Source organism: Aythya fuligula, chromosome 2, assembly GCF_009819795.1.
Source record: "Aythya fuligula isolate bAytFul2 chromosome 2, bAytFul2.pri, whole genome shotgun sequence".
NCBI lineage: Eukaryota > Metazoa > Chordata > Aves > Anseriformes > Anatidae > Aythya > Aythya fuligula.
The window spans coordinates 149,557,418-149,573,978 of NC_045560.1; the positions used below are offsets into that span (position 1 = coordinate 149,557,418).

The 16,561-nt window shown below is 49.4% G+C and overlaps 1 long non-coding RNA gene across 3 annotated transcripts in view; it reads left to right on the forward strand.

The window, feature by feature from the left end:
• LOC116486559 overlaps positions 1-16,561 on the forward strand; it is an 87,580-nt gene that overhangs the window by 53,768 nt on the left and 17,251 nt on the right. For all 3 annotated transcript variants that reach the window (XR_004252974.1, XR_004252973.1, XR_004252975.1), the window contains exon 3: positions 16,009-16,088. This is a non-coding gene — a long non-coding RNA (uncharacterized LOC116486559). The remainder of the gene's footprint in view (positions 1-16,008; positions 16,089-16,561) is intronic.

Here is a 16,561-nt window from a genome sequence, read left to right on the forward strand (position 1 = left end):
CCTTGCTGAGAGATGGAGGAAAAGGATGGCCCTACACAGCTCTCTGTGCAAATGTGCATCTGTATGGAAGTCGAGGATGGAGCTGTGGTGCCTGGAGACGTCTCTGAGTTTTTGGCTGCTGCCTTGGGACCAGCACGACTGCTGACCACTGGGCCTGTGCTAAATCTTGGGCTGCCACATTGTTCCTGCTTTTGCAAAAACCTCGATAGCAAGGTGGCCCTATCCCTGTCATCCTTTGTTTGCCTCTTAAATATGAAGATAATATCCTCCTTTTACCTCGCAGGGCTCTTGCAAGAAAGGGAGAGAATGAAATGTGCTGATAAGAAGCCGTATCAGCAGCTGAGACAGGCAGAGGCACACATGCTTTGTGTAAGGAGAGAACTTCACCACACACAAAAGTCTGGGGTTGTTGATTAAAAAGAAAGAAAAAGATCAATAATGGATTACTTTCTTCTCTTGCCATTCTAATATGAAGTAGAGTTGTATAAAAATAAAAATTAAAAATATTAACTTTCTGCTCAGTGCCTGCAGTGCTGCTTTGTACCAGAGCTGTCTTTGCCACCAATTGCACCTGCCTCCCAGCATGCTGTCAGGCTCCTGGCCCTGCTGCCCTGTGCCCCAAATGGCTTTTCCCAATGATGAAAATTCCCAAATGTCCTGGGACAAGACAAAAACATTCAGAGCACTGAGGGACATAGGAGTCTCCTCGTGGAGCAGCTCCACATGCTGCTACCTGATCCTTTGGAGGACTAGAGGTAGCAGTGGCACAGGTTGCCCAGAGAGATTGTGGAGTCTCCTCCTTGGAGATATTCAGAAACCACCTGGACGTGGTGCTGGACACCCTGCTCTGGGTGTCCCTGCTTGGGCAGGATGGGACCAGATGGACCCCAGAGGGCCCTGCCAGCCTTAGCCCTTCTGGGTCACTCATCTTCACAGAATCCCATAGATACACATCGACAGCTGGGCAATATGGTGGAAAACCAGAGACAGATTCTTAATTGCTTAATTGAACCTCTTTGCCACCATCCTTCAGCCTGAAGCATTTGATTGACCTTATCTTACTTTGCAAAGTTAAAAAAAGAACCAACAGAAAACACAACCCCTGATGAATTGCTTGAGGAGGAGAGCGAGTACAGTGAAATGTTTTGCATGCCCTGCAAGACGTTCTGTGCTTGCTTGCACCGCCTCTGCCCCCAGCTCTGCTCGGGTTTCTGGAGAGCTGAAGGTGTGGGGAGGATTCAGCATGAGGGTGAGTGGTGCCTGGGTGCTCAGCATGAAACACCCTCCTGTTGGGGTGCTGGGAACATGATATGAAGGGAGAGCGGCTGAGGAGCTGACAGCAGGGAAGGAGGAGCGAGGAGAAGGTAAATTCCTTGGGTGCCAGCTCATTGAAACCGTTTCTGGGGCTTGAGAGAAAATGCCAGTGTTTGAGTTGGATGCTGTGGTGGGCTTGATGGTTTTTCTCCTTCAATAGTTTCTTTTAACGCTCTTCCTAATTTAAAAGGAAGGTTTAAAATTATTAATATTCTCCCTCCTAAGTGAAGGGATTCCAAAGCCTTTTGCAACGCTCTGCTAAAGCATCTCATCTAGAAAATAGCCTCATAGTTTTTTCCCACCTTCATCTTCGACAGAAGCCACTCCTTGTCTTCACGCAAAATCTGCAGAAGTGGAGGTTGATTTCTCTATAACGTAATTTTCTTAAATGATGTTTGGCCAGAAAACATAAAGATGATAATTATATATATATAGTGATAGATATAATGATATATGTATATATATATATATAAAATATATTTTTGGGGGGGCATAGTCTTTCCAGATTTCCGTGTTTCTGACCGTTGCTGAGACCACTCTTTCTGTCAGGGGTGTTGGTACTCGGTCTGGGACACCCAAGGGGAGCGTGCCCCATGCCCACATCATCCTGGCAAGGGAGACAGGGAGCAGAGCAGAGCTGAGGCTGCAGGCATTGATCTGTGCAAAAGCTGTAGTTAGAGCAGAGCCTCCCGTTAGATTTACGACGCATTCGCCCACTGAACCTCCCCATTCACTTTGGGTATTTATCCTGATTTTGAACCAAATCTCTTTCTTGCTACTTGTACTGACCCGCAGACAAGCATAAAGAATAACGTAGTATAACTTTGGCACGGGGCAGCTGTCCAAGGGATATACTGGGATACACTTGGCCTTTGAAAGAGGGACTTCAGTCTCCAGTCCTGTCGGTCCCTCTGGCTCCTGGAAGTTTTCCTTCCAAATGGTTACTTCTAACCTCAGAGAAGTTTGTGTTTTTCGGAGCTATGATTAATACCATTTTTACGCTTCGTTGCAAAATGCCGCACAATAAATGAGACCAGCAGGGTGGTGTTTTACAGGGGTGTGGGGGGGAAATCAAACAAATGCTTTCAGACACTGTTTTGGAACAGTGATGCGTGTGTGTGTGTTGTATAATCTCTTGCAAACTGTGAGGTTTTGTTCCTGTTAAAAGGAAAGGGAAAAAAAAAAAAAGGGCTTAAACCTCATCTATGAAAAAATGTCAGAAACAGTTGAGAAATTGAGTAATTACGTTCTTTTTGCACCAGGTCAGTGAGAGCTGAGTTAAGGTGCAGAATTGCAACGTGACACATTTTGAAATAAGGTGAAGAGCGCTGTATTTCATCTCAGGTCCATGAGCCGTTTATAGGTTCCTGCTCATTCCCAATCCTTTTCCTTGGGAAGTTTTGTAGGTGTGACTGCGTGGAAGAGGTGCCTGATACGCAGCCGAGCTCAGCAGCAGGAGCTATGGGACAAGGTGCTTGGTTCAAGCTTTGGAGATGGTCACGCTTGGTGCACGGTGCCAGAAACGTTCTCCTTGCTGCTGTGCACAGCTTGCCATGTGAAGGCAGGCTGCTTGACAGCTTGTGGTCCTCTGGGGACTCTGATTCAAACAATAAGCAGCAGCAGATGGCCCCATGCAGAGGTAGCTGGTTGCCTTCTGCTTGTCCCTCCTGGGATCTACCTTGGGATCAGGAAGCCCCTGGGGGCACGTGCTGTGCCGTGTGGGGCTGACAGCAGCACCCAGCCCTTCTCCATCCCAGGAATGCCACCCCAGCCCAAATCTTCCATCACCACCTTCGTACAGTGCCGCTGGATCCATCAGGATCCGTCTGTGTGCACCAGTCCCCTTGTGGCCCACAGGCTCCCCAGTTCTTGAACTGGAAGTGATCTGGTTCTGGGGTTGTGCCTCCAGCTAGTTCTGCTGACTTTTGCTTTCCCTCGCATGGACACAGTGTGCTACTCCCAGCCAGCCCGAGGGCCTGAGTCATTCACCACAGGAATCTGAGACTCATTATCGACATCAAATGCAGCTTGTTAGACCTTTGAAGTGGCGTCAATCTTGATGGAGCTGCAGTGTGAGGTGCTGGTCCCATCACACTCCACAGGTGCCCCAGACAGCTCAGTCTCAGTGGCAGATACCAGAGAAGAGAGGTTGAGAGGTTGTTGCATGCCCAGATTCCTCATCTTGTGGTTCAGAGGATGCTCACATGCGTGGGAGATGCTGTCCTGCATCCCCTTGAGGTCACCGAGATTGTCACGGGTTTGCTTCCTGGTAGCACCTTGGCTGATAGAACTCATGGCCTGGCTCCTTCGCTTGGTCTGTAGCGTTTCCTCCTGTTCTCCCTCCCTGGAAAGTAGCAGCCTTGTTTGTTGTCCTGGGTGCTTTTTTTTTTTTTTTTTTTTTCCTCCAAGCTGCTTGTTTTCCATGGTCTCGCTGTCCCTGATAAACAGTGAGACTGGCAGGAATGAGGAGATGGTCACCGGCGAGCGCTCCCGCTGTCCACAGACTCACGCCATCAGCATGCTCAGCCCTCATGCCAGTGACATGGCTGTTTGCTCATTAAAAATAGACCACAGACAATGCCACTTCCTGAGGACTGTGATTTATCATTTAATAACAAGTAGTTACTCATTTTCCTTTGGAAAACTTTCTGGAAGTGTTATTTTGCTTTCTCCCCTGGCTTCCTTTTTTTTTTATAATTTTTTTTTAATTTCCTTCTGAGTGCTTTATTACCCTTCCCAACCACTGTTCCTTTTAAATGAAGTACTCCTTTTTCAAGTGGGAATCATTTTTGTGAGTTAAAGATTGGGAAAAAAACGTTGTTAACCCTTTGGATGTCAGCTTTTTTTCATGGGCTCCCGCAGCCCTGGAGCTCGGCCATGGGAAATAACAGCAAGGAGATCAGTGAAACCCAGCTCGGAAGGTAAGACTTGAGGAAAAGCAGTGATTCTTCACCTAGTCTGCATAATCTGCATGATCCGACCTCTAAGAAAACTTGAAATAACTGCAGAGCTCTTCCATTTTCGCTCATATTGTCTGAGTTACCAGCTCGGCAGAGATGGAGGGCTTCAAGAGCTACTCATGCCAGTGGTGGCGTTTTAGTGACTGCACCAAAAAAAGTGCTGAAAGCTGTTGAGTAGCTCTCGAGGAAACATTGACAGTTTGATAAACAAACTTGGGAAATACGACCAAGATGAAATAGTCATAATTGGGTACTTAAGAAGCTATACTTAAAAAAAATAAAAATAAAATGGTTTGCTGTTGGATCAGTAAGGCATTTTGAGGAGTCTGCTTAAGGTCTAGTTTCTGTAGTAGGTTATATGGTAGGCTGCAAAGGATACAGAAGATAAAATGCAACCAGAGGCATTGCAGGTGCTTCAGGTGTTAGTATCCTTGCTTGCAGTTGTCTGAAGCTACAGGGGTGCTTTGAAGACAAGAAAAATAAATTTAGTAAAGACAAATGCAAATTAGTGCAGTTGGAAATGGTATGCACGTACCCAGAATGAACAATAACAGGTTAACTGCAGAAGGGGGTCTGGGAGCCGCAGTGAATCACAGTCTGGTTGTGTATTAGGAGTCGGATGCTGTTACAAGAAAGGCAAATCCTGAATAGTCCACAGGAAAACAGCAAAGGTAACAATTCTGTCTCGGTTGTCTCATGAAACCTTGCTTGAAAACACAGCATCCAGTCTCTGCCCCTCTATTTTTAATAGGAAAGCAGGTGGCTTGGGAAGATGGAGCTGCTGTTTGGGAAACTTCACTTATGAGGAATAGCGAGAAGGTTTGCATATGCTAAACCTAGGGAAAAAAAAACAAAAAAAACAACCACAAAACAACCACAGGTGTTAGGCATGGTTGGATGGGATGCTGTCTTTAGCAGTGATTTTGGAGCCAGGTGTGTCTGCTCTCCTGGTGTTCCTGAGCTGCAGCTCATCATCTGGGCAGTGGTGTAGCCACGATGGTCTGTCTATATGTTGATACTGTGAGCTAGACAAAAGAACTTATATTTGTATAGAGAAATAAAGCCCCAAAATGTCCCTAAAATTATTTCACAATGTGGCTGCATGATTTTGCCTGGCCAATGGATAGGTTGCAGGAGGAAGGGCAAGAAGAGAAGAGGTTGAACATCTCTTTTGAATAGAGACTCGAAGGGAAGGTTGCAGATTTGGGATGCCCAGGAAGGTGGTGTGAGGAGCACAGCATCTCTCCTCAGCTGAGGACAGGACCAGAGGAAGGCTGCCCATAAAGCAGCGCTTTCCTGGACGCTGCCTTGCAGTGCCTCAGCTCGGATGTGCCCGGTGGCAATGGGACCGGCTGGTATTCCTCAAAGTACAGGTTCCTGCTCCTGGTGGTGGCAGTGAGGGACGAACGAATGTTTCTGGAGCTGGGCCAAAAGGGATTAGAAAACACTTTGTTAGCGTCCCAGCAGCCCTTCCTGGATGGCGGGACGAATGCTGCTGGTGGCTGGGAGCTGCAGCTGAGTCTGGCTTCCTTCTTGGCAAGAGCGGAGCCGGTGTTGCCTTGGAGAGCAGCACGGAGACAAATGAGCCAAGAGGGCTTCAGGGTTGGATGGCTGTTGGACATCCCTCCTGGCCCAGTGTTTCTGCAGTCCTTGCATCCACATTTTGGCATGCGTCTGGCTGCTGCCCTTCGGTCCTGCTGAGCCTGCGTGTCCCAGCACTGAGGAGTTGTCTCCTGGCAGTCCGAGTCCAGATTTCCGACATGACTGCATTTTTGGCTCCTGGGAGCCGCTCCGTTGACCACAAATTGGTCACCCTGTGCCGTGATGCAAGCTGATGATTTCCGCCCCGTGAATGCTAAACCAAATACCCCTGCGACTGCCGTCTCACCCGGTGTTCACAGCTGCTGGGAATGCTCTCCAGCCCTCCCGAGCCCAGATGATTCAAGCTGATACTTATGCTTATGATTAAATGCTAAATGCTTTGTCTCTTCTGCCCTCCCAGCTGTACCCCTGAGGGAAAAGACCCTGAGGGTTTTACCACAAGAAGAAAGGGTTTTCTGGTATTGGTTGGTCGATATTAAGAATGCGTAGCATCAAACCTAAAACAGTATGCGCTGGCTTTTAAAATCACAGTAGGACATAAAAGTGCCTCGATGAGGAAGATGATAGATAGGCAGAGCTACTGGGTACGCCTGCTCTTTTCCAGAGGTTGCAGCAGTTTCCACACGGTGTGCAGGGCTCCCTTGCCGTGCTGCGACCCTGTGCTGCACTGAGTGCAGTGTCTCGGGGGATGCAGATCTGAGCCTCGCTACCTAGCCCTGGGTTTCAGTTCTAGCTCAGTCACTGCTGAAATTTCCCTTTAAAAAAAAAAAAAAAAGAAGAAAAAAAGAGCTTGATGTTGACACAGGCAACATGTGAGGTGCTGATTCTGACTTGTGTTGGTCTAGGTTGTTTAAAAAATCATGATAATTTGCCTTAAAAAGGTTACTGAGAAGGTGAAGAAGAAGAAAACCAAATTGCTGTTTGTTGCTGCGTCCTCGCAGCTCACAGGCTGGGGCTTACACTGGAAAGAAGTCAAATGCAGTCATAAACCCACGCTGCGGAGAGGTGAGCAACTGGCAATTGAGTTGGACAGGCTGCAAGAGACTTACACTGTGTGTAAATAAATAAAAACAAGATGATTTTGAGCACAAAGCATGGAACAAAGAGCTCCCATGGGGCGGGGGACTGCATTACAGCATGTGCAAGCTTTGTTGGGTATGAACATGATCTAAGGAGGAATGATTTTTTTTTTTCTCCAGCAGAAAAGCTGAAGGCTGCCCAGGCAGTTCCTCCCCATGATGTTGTATCAGAGGAAATGTCCACCAAGTGCATTTTGCTGGGAAGTGAGCTTGTGGCAGGGCTGCTGAGAGCAGTGTAAGAGGAGCAGCATCACGGGGACGCTTCCTGGGGCATGCAGAAAGCGCCCAGAGTTGCCCAAACCCACCCTGATTTTGCAAACCATGGCGGGTGGTTTGGGCAACGCTGAAGGTTTTTATTTCTCACATGCTTGGTAGGGGCAGGGTGAGACCCCAGACTGTCTCACAGATACATAGGGTGGGTGAGTGAGGTGTTGGGTTATCTCTGTGCCACCCAGCCTGGACAGCAGCAAAGTGGACGTGGGGAGCATGTGCTGCCCTGATGGCACTGAGACTGGCTTGGAGGCTGCTATGGGAAGTGTGTGTCCCCTTGGTCACTTGTTCATGCCCAGGCATGATTATTTACTGGCGGCACCCTTTGCCCTGCATTTCCAAGGTGTCTCTCTGTACAGTAACATGTGCATCATTAAAAAAAATGGGACTGGGAGGAGCTATGAGGCTTCCAGGTTGGGTCAGGTCACTGCATCTGCCCAAGCACCCTGTCCTGTCCAGCGAGGGGGGATGAAACTCCTCCTGCAGCGATGGAGACCTCCAAAGAGCCAGCGAGGAGACCTCCACTGAGCCCTCAGGGCAGCACCAGCTCCAAGCTTTGCAACAGCAAACTTCTTCTCCCAGGGGGAAACTGCAGCTCCTAGGGTCAGGGTATTTGATGCAGTTTCCACTTGCCTGGTCCAAGGTCATCGTGCTGGTGCTAGTATTGATGGGTAGCATGCAGAAGCACCTGTAAGGTGCCAGTGCTGCCCCGTACCCTTGTCTTACTTTGTGTCATGGCAGCCCCGAGTCCTGCTGCAGATCCTTATTCAGGGACCTCATTTGGACACGTCTCTGGTGGATGGGGCATTCTATCCTTGGTGTACATTTGGGCTTGTATTAATACGAGTTTATTGGGGTAGTCCAAGTGGCTGTGGCTACCCAAATATTTGGCCACATGCAGCTATTTTGTCTGGCTCTTGCGAGTGTCCCGGTTATCACTGCCTCTCCCAAACCAGTTGGTGACTTCTGTCTCCTCCCTGTGGTTTGACTCCCTTCTGTATCTTTTCACCCCAAAATCATTTTTAAGAAGGCACTTTTGAGGCTGGCATGCCTTAGCAGGGCTCCACTGATGTGCACACTCTTTATCTCTTTTTATAGGCTGCCAGGGCAGGGCTGGAGTTGCAACTCTGCAGGCACCCAGAGTGAGTCACTGCAGCAGGTCTCCTGGTATGCAGCACATCTGCAGCAGATGGAGAAGAGCCTGTAACATCTTGCTGCCCGCCAGCCTCAGATTGGCAGCAAGCATGGCAATTTGGCATGGGAGCATTGAGAAAGCGTGTGTGCTGGGAGCACCAGCAGTGGGGAGCTGTGGCAGAGAGGCCTCGGAGCATCGTGGCTCCTCGGAGGCAGGGCTTGGCAGCCTTGACTTAGCCATGATCCTACTGGCCCATATCTGAGAAAGCTGGACTCTCCCATCCGCTTCAGGAGGCTCTGAATCAGGCCTTTATTAAGCAACCGGTGAGAGCTTCTCTTTGTGCTTGCATGCAAACGTTTCCCAACCCCACGGGCCAGCTGCTGCGCAGCAGCTTGTGTGCTGCAGAGCGGGCGGTGGAGAAAGTTGCTGGTGAAGGCAGCATTTGATGCTTCAATATGGGCAAAAGAGGGGATCTTTTTTAACGGATCAAGCATGTATTTTGTGAGTGTGAAAGGGGCTGGCTGGTGTCTGAGCCGTGTGTATCGCAGCCTCCATCACTGGGCACTGGGTTTGTTCCTGTTAGTTGTTCATCACTTTAGTAAGGTACAGGGGTAAGTAGCAGTGTTTGCTTGGCTTCTGCAGCCAGGCACTCGACTTTATGGAATTTTGGTTTGTTCCTGATGTTTGAGAGCTGTCGTTTGGGGCAGCAGCCTTTGCAACACAGCATCATGCCTCTGCCTGTCTGCTCCAGGTCGATCCCAAAGGCTGGTCTAGAGGCACAGTGTGCGCATCCCTCCTTAGGGAGGGATGTTGGAATTGATGGCCAGCAGCTGCCAGTGCAGGGATGTGTGGAGGAGCTGGAGGTGGGAAGTTGGGTGCAGGACCCTGGAGTGGGACCCTGAGGGTACCTGCCCGGAGATGTTTGATGTCTTTGTTCTCCCCTCAGTGTGCTTGTCCTGGAGCTGCAGGGCGTACTGAGCAGGTGGATACCAAGTAGCATTTCTGCCCAAGTGGGTAATCCATCATCTGGCCATTTCTGCTGGGAAAGCATCTCCTGGGCGGGTCCAGAGCCTTGCCAGGGTGATACCCATGTGGGGCATCCCTGCGGTGGGACCTCTGTGCCTCCCTCCCTGGGGACATCATTTCTGCTCGGAGCTGTCTCAGCAGAGCATCTGATTTGGGTGCTGGGGGGAGCATCCAGGTGAGCTACTGCTTCCCTGGAGCTGGGGAGGAGGAGGTCACCTTGCAGGGGACCTGTGCCAAGCTGCCGTCCGTGGCAGGGACAGCTGGCTGACGAGCCCGGCGAGGTGAGTGCCCATGGGGATTTACCCTTATCTCCTGGCGTGCTCACACTGGAGAGCAAGGAAGATCTGCCAGCAGCTTTCCTTTTTTCCATCCTCATTTTTCCTCTGGCTCTGTCCAGCTCTGCAGCTCGGGAGATTGTCAGAATGGGAAGCGTTGCCCACTGCCTCCCTGCGCTCATCCCCTCAGCTTTTTCCTCCCGCTCCTGGTGCTGAGTGGCTCCGACAGACTTTGGCTGGCGTCCCAGAAACAACCTCTGAACACACACAAACCGGGAAGGCTAAAATAACACTTTAAAATTGTTAAATAAATAGCGATCGGTCTCTGTTAAATGGGAAACGTGGCTTAACTTGTTAGATTTTTTTTTTGTCCTCCCTCGGACAGGGAATTTGTGTGTGTGTGTGTGTGTGGAGTGTTTCTTGTAGCTCGTAATTTCTGTGCTGTGGCCCCAAGTGGGCAGAGAAGGGTTATGAGACTGCAAGTTACTAAACACTTACAGTAAAAGTGTAGTCATCCTGAACCTCATCCAAACAGCCTTAGTTTTTTTTTTTTTTTTTTTTTTGAGGGGGATGTTTTTTTTTTCTGCTATTTTTTTTTTTTCTCTATTCCGCCAGGATGCTGCTGCGTCACTTGCATTCTTCACCCCTACTGCCTTGTTGGGAAGGAGGAACCCTCCGAAACCGGCAGTAACTCTTTCCAGGCTCCTCGCAGCAGTGCCCAGGGCTGCTCAGTGCCGCTCTGCTCCAGCCCAGGGTGCTTGGAGAGTGCGGGTGCACCGCCGAGGGCTCTCTTTGCAGCGGGCAATGCTGCCGGGCCTTTCTGTGCCCAGTCTCTGCCAGCAGCCACCCAAAAAGGACTCGCTTCTTTCTCCCTGGCGCCTTTTCAGATCTCGAGCAGAAATAGCATAACAATTATCGTAGTGTGAGAGAGCGGGGAGTGCTGCAGGAAGCATTTGGGAAATGTCTGCTGCGAACGGCTGCCAGCAAAGGCTCTGCTGAGCAGGAAGAGGGATTGACATAGATACCAAAATTTGTGTGTCAGTGTGAGAAAGTGCACTTCTCATCCTTCCTGGGTCTCTTCCTAGCAAGCGTGACCTTCCCAGAGCTTTCCTGAAGGACCCGGGGATGCAGCCTGGGGCTGGAGGGGAGGTGGTGGTGCTGTGGCTGCTGAACTTCTGGGCTTCTGGGCCCTGCTGCCTAACGGCCTTGCCAGTTTCTGTGTTTTAATATTTCTGTGATTCTGTGATTATGTGATTCTGTCATCTCTCAGAAGATGCTTCACTGCCACCGTATGCCTGTTCTTCTGGGTGTTGTGCCTGTATCCCTGCTGCCCACATGCAGAACATGTCTGCGTGTCTTTCCCAGGCAGCTCCAAAGATATCCTGGGGCTCAGTTTGTTGGAAAGCAAGATGCTCTCAGGACTGTGCTGGCCGTCACCTCTCATAAGCATCAACAGGCACCCTACTGCATCCTTCTAGCAGGAGAAGGACGCAGAAATCACTCTTATGGCAGGGACTTGTGGTCATTTCTGCTGATGGTGGTGGGGAAGGCATGGTGCCCATGGTGGGGAGTTCACACTGTGTGGGCAGGTAGAGCAGCGAGGATCAGGTCCTGCTGTCACCTGTGCTGTTGGCATCTTTGCAAGTCAAAGAAGAGTAATAGGATGTGGGTTTCTGTATAGGTCATTAATTGTCCAGCCAGCTCTGCCCTGGCTATGTCACTGGGTTGGAGCCATGAAAGCCCTTCCCTGCCAGGGCAAACTGTGGTCACACTGGGCACAGGAGCACCCACACCGACTCCAGACAGAGCTGTAGGAGTCAGCTTTTGGGTTTTCTGGGTTACAGCTTCCCTCCTGCCCTTGCTCACCCATGGTGGGGTGCATGGACTGTATCGGGGCTCGCCTCTCGCATTGCCCCTCGCTGCAGCACGGTGCATTGGGTGAGGGATGCAGGGAATGTACCCCTACACCTGGACCTGCTCCTGTTTCAGGCTGCTCTCCAGGTTTCTTTACACATGAATTCCCCCAGTCTGATGTTTTGAATAGTAGAAACTTGTCTGTGTGTTGGCCACATGGGAGACAATTGTTTCTTGCGAGCTAGCTGAATGGCAATAAATAAATAATAATAATAACCCTTAGCTCCCTACAGAGGCAAAATTGTACATTTCATTGCTTGGCTTCCCCAGATTTTCATGGTGGGGGTGAGCTGTGGGGCAGGGGGGCTTTGTGCTTCTGCCCCGTGAGCTGCAGGAGCTCAGTTGCCCGAGGTCTATCTCTTTGAATGAGAGCAGAGTAAAACTGCAGAAGTAGCCTGAGCGGGGATACCCAAAATGGACTTCAAAAGGACGGGAAGTGGGTGTCTAAATACAACCTGCAAGCCTTTAGTTCTTTATGACTGTGATGGCCTGAGCCTGTTATCTTGAGCATCGGTGTTGCTGCACCGATGGAAACAGATGATTATTTTTTTTTTTTACCCCTTCCTCTCAGATGGGGTAGTCATGTTTCTTCAGTATGTACAATAAATCTTGATGCCTGGTGAAGCAAAGTGTCTCTTCGCTTCAGCCTTCTAAAAAGACATGGAGGAACAAAGCAAGAAGATTCACTATGTGTTAAAATGTTCCACATATAAAAAAACAAAACAATCAAAAAACAAAACAAATAATAATAATAAAAAACCACCACTTTTCTGTGGATGTCCTGTTTCAGCTTTGCTGTAAAACTCACTGGTCAGTAAACGGTGGATCTCGTGTTCCCATGGAGAAAGCTTTTAGGTCTGCAGCAGCCTTGCTGTGGGAAAGAAAAAAAAAATAAATCAAAAAGATCCACTCTTGGTCTTGCAAACAAAGGTTGCCTTGGATTGTGGTCACATGTTGCAGTTCAGCTGATCTGCCTTGTGCCAAAAGGGGAAAGATTTCTAGTACTTGCCTGAACCCCACTGAACTGGTTTAGGGAATTAATTAGATGAAAACTCTTCATTCTTTTTTTTTTTTTTTTTTTTTTTTTTTTTTCCTCCTCGCTGTTTTTTTCTTAGACCCGATGGCCCTGGGTTAGCTTTACCTGCCCTGCTGCTGTGGGGGAGGCAGGGGCCCGGGGCACTAGGGACAGAGCCACCTCCTTGATGACTTGTGGCCACTGAGTGAACTTGACTGTGATTTAAATTGCACCCCCAGCAGAGGGGTTTTAAATTGCACCCCCAGCAGAGGGGTTTTGGCTTTTCCCTGCTGAAGGTGAAGGAGCCTGCCAAGGAGCTGTGTAAATCATACCCAGCGATTCTCAGTGGCCAAGTTGCATCAAGGATATCAGGAGCAGACACCCCTACAAGACCTCCTGGAGGTGAATTGCAACCCCCAGGTATATGAAAGGTATCAATAAGCTGCTGGTGCTGGAAACTGGCAGCCCTTCTGTCCTGACCCAATGCTCTGTGTTCAGTAAACACCACTCAGGTCAAGTTCCTTGCCCTGAGCACATTGCATGGTCCATGCCGAAGGAGATGTTCAGGAGACCCTCCTAAGGCCAGAGATCAGAGGTTGTGTGAACACACCTGCAAAATCTTTGGCTTCAGAGTTGGTATTTAGCTACGTATGTGTGCTGCATGCATTACACGTGGGGTTTTGGGGCAAACCCAGTGCAACAGGTTTAGCTCTCATCCCAGGCAGTTTTCTCAGGGCTTGCTTCTAATTTTACCAAGCTCATCAGATCCCTGGTTCAGAGGGTGCTTCCTCTGAGGGGTATGGTCTCAGCAGAGCCAGGTAGTGAATTGATTTCCAGGATTTTATCACCTTGCCATGTCATGGGGCTTTCTGGGGGTGGAGGTTGTAAGTGCAGCCTCCATCACATGCTGTTCCTGTTGTCTTTTCCCCCAGTTGATGAGCTCTGGGTTCCCAGCTGGCACCTTCACCTGGTGGAGTCGGTCAAGTACTTGTAGGGCGCCCAGACCTGTTAGTGTGGAATGGGCTGGTGGTTGTTTTCCCTTTTTATTAGCATTATTATTTGTTAGCCAAGGTAGTAAGGATTAGGGTCTGCTGAAGACAAAGGAATAAAAAACATTTTGTTTATACCTGCTTGCTTCTGTGAACTGGAAACGCCCAGCAAAGAGCCTGAGTGTGCCAGAGAGGATACTGAAGATCTTGGTTACAGACCTCTTTGATTGTTTGTTTTTAAAAAAAATATTTTTATTATTATTATGCAGTAAAAAACATATCTCTGTTTTTTTGGGTGAGGTGGAGTTAAATACTTGCCTCTTCCCAAGTTTATTGTGCTTCCCTGTGGCATTGCACGCTTTGTTCGTAGCATCCTGTATGGGAGATGAAAAGGTTTCGTGCATACTCCCTCCGGGGCAATGTGGATTTCTCCTCAAAAACGCAGATTCTAGTGACTAGTTTTAAATGCCTAAAAAATGAGGCTTGTACTTTATCTCTTGGGAGATCATTGATGGATCCATTTCTCAGAAAGATATTTTATTCATTCGAACTATTCAGTTCTTTAATTCAGCGCCACTCCCTTCATTCGGATGCCTGGAGTCTTTTATCATGTCTCCTCTTACTCATTGCTTAGCCAAGTTAGACATATTTAGCTCTTTTAATCTTTCCTCGTAACTCAGTGTCTTTAATCATTGTTCTTGATGTCAGAGTGTTTGATGCCCACTTTTACAGAAAGTAAGCCTGGATTTGGTGTGTGTGTGCGAGTCATTTGGGAAGTGATCCAGGAGAGCAGCAGTAGCTGAAGTGCTGCAGCTGGTTGCATGGGCTCCCTCCTGGATTCCTCAAAAGCTCGCTCAAACCTCTCAGTGTGGGTGCTGGGAAAGGTTTCTGGCTCACCTTGTATGCCAGCAGACTTGGCACGCTCCGGGATTAATTAAAGTATTTGTTGGATGTGGGCAGCAACCCCCCCAAAGATGTCTTATGGCTTGGTTTTCCAGAGGCAGATTTCTCTGGACTTCCACAGAGCTAACTGAAGATGCAGGTGTTGATCATGGTACTTGCATTGCAGATTCGGGTGATTTTGCTACATGCTGCTTGTGCTGGTAGCCCATTCTTGCTGCAGGTATTAATGCTGTTTTTCCCAGCTTGTTCCTATATGTACACCCTATAAGAGGCATTCACAACTTCTCAGAGCAGCTTGAATGTAAGAACTCTTGCTGGCTGTTACTGAGCTAAGCAGTGCGTCCCCTCAGGGCAGTGCCTTCAGACTGGGCTGTCGACTCCTTCCCTATGCTGAGATAGGTGTACCTCCTGGAAACCTCACGTTTCAGTGGGAGCTGTAGGTATTTCTCTGCTTTAGAAAGTTTGACTTGATCATTTTCTTGGAACAGCCAAGCCCAGATGCTGAATCAAATGGGTTAATGCAGAGCATCTCCAGGTTTGCTGGCATCCCCACTAGGGTAGCTCGGGGTGGCACCTCTGCCTTGCAGGAGGAGCAGGGGCTCTGAGTTGCAGAACGGTTGGCAGGGAATTAAAGGAGGCCAGAGACTGCCTGTCCCTCCCCCACATCCCATTCTGCGGGAATGCTTCTCATACTCACCCAAATTTAGCAGTGCAAATGTCACTCGGTTAAGTACGCTGAATGATGAAGCTATTCTGATCTTAACAGTCCCACCACCCTGCCTTGGTTCAGGCTTGGGCTACCAAAGATGCCGTGTGATATAGGGCTGCCCTGACAAGGGGTCCCATGGCTTGGGAGGAAGAAGAGGAGGAAGCCCTGGTTTGTGGGAGAAAGCAGACCCCCAGCAGCGCTAGCTGCCAGACCAACAGACTGGTGTCCTCCAAGTGTCCCTTGCAACCTTTGTGCGATCAGGTTGTATCAGGGGACATCCATGAGACCTGGAGATGGCTAGTAGGAAAAACCTGTGCCCTCTTGTCAATGCTTTGGGACAGCAGGGGGCCTCTACCCCAGCCCTTGTCCTTGCAGCTCGCCATCCCTTCACCATCCGGAGCTCCTGGCTGAGCTTCCTCAGGAGTGTTTGGGGGATTGCTTCCCCAAAAGCTGACCTGAATGTCTCTTGAGGACCTTCAGGCTCGTTTTGGTGCCCCGTTGCTGGATCTCTCTGTGTGTTCGCCACGGGGTGGGCACAGTACTTCAGGGTTTCATCCCCAGGCTGCTCATGGGGGGCTCCATCCCCACCCCGTGGAGGGCACGTCACACCCTGCGTGCAATTACACTTGTATAGCTGGGGGATTTTCACTCCCTGCCTCTTTGATTGCAACCTTGGGGGCCGGAGTGAACACTTTTATATATAATTGCTTTACTTTGCAGCGTTATTTTGGAGAAGAGAGGAAATGAAGCTTTTTTGGTTGGAGGGAGGGAACAGGGTTTGGCTTGCTGACATTTCTTTTGTTGTGATGTTGTGTAGGTCTCGCTTGACTGCGAAAAGGAGAAAGGAGGAGCGTGAGCAGGGAGCTCAGGTCCTGCCAGGGCTTCCTGGGAAATGAGGTGAGTGGTGACAGTTTTCAGCGCTGGTGAGGTCAGAGGTACAAACCCTTCAGGGCTTCCCCACAGCCCTTTGGGTGAGAGCTCTTTTGTCGAGCCTCCAGACTTCTTTTTGTTACGGGTTTCTGGGTCTATGTGCCTTTATAGGGACAGGGCTGATGGGAGGTCTTTAGAGTCCTGAAGTTCTCGGGGTCACAGAGGACTGGAAACTAACCCGAGCATGCCAAGGTCTGTGGCTCACACAAACCTTGTATCTGGCTGTGGCCTGACTGCATTTGGGATTCACGGCATGGGCTGTGCTCCTCTAGATCGATGCTGCAATTACCTGCAGCTGAACAAGTCTCCCCCAGCCTTCTTTAACAGTCAGTGGAGGGAAATGGATAATTTTAGGAAGTGCCTGCCCCTGACCTGTTGTAGGTGTCTGTGGAATGAATCATTCCCTACAACGCCTGCTGCTCTGTACTGCAGGCACAGCG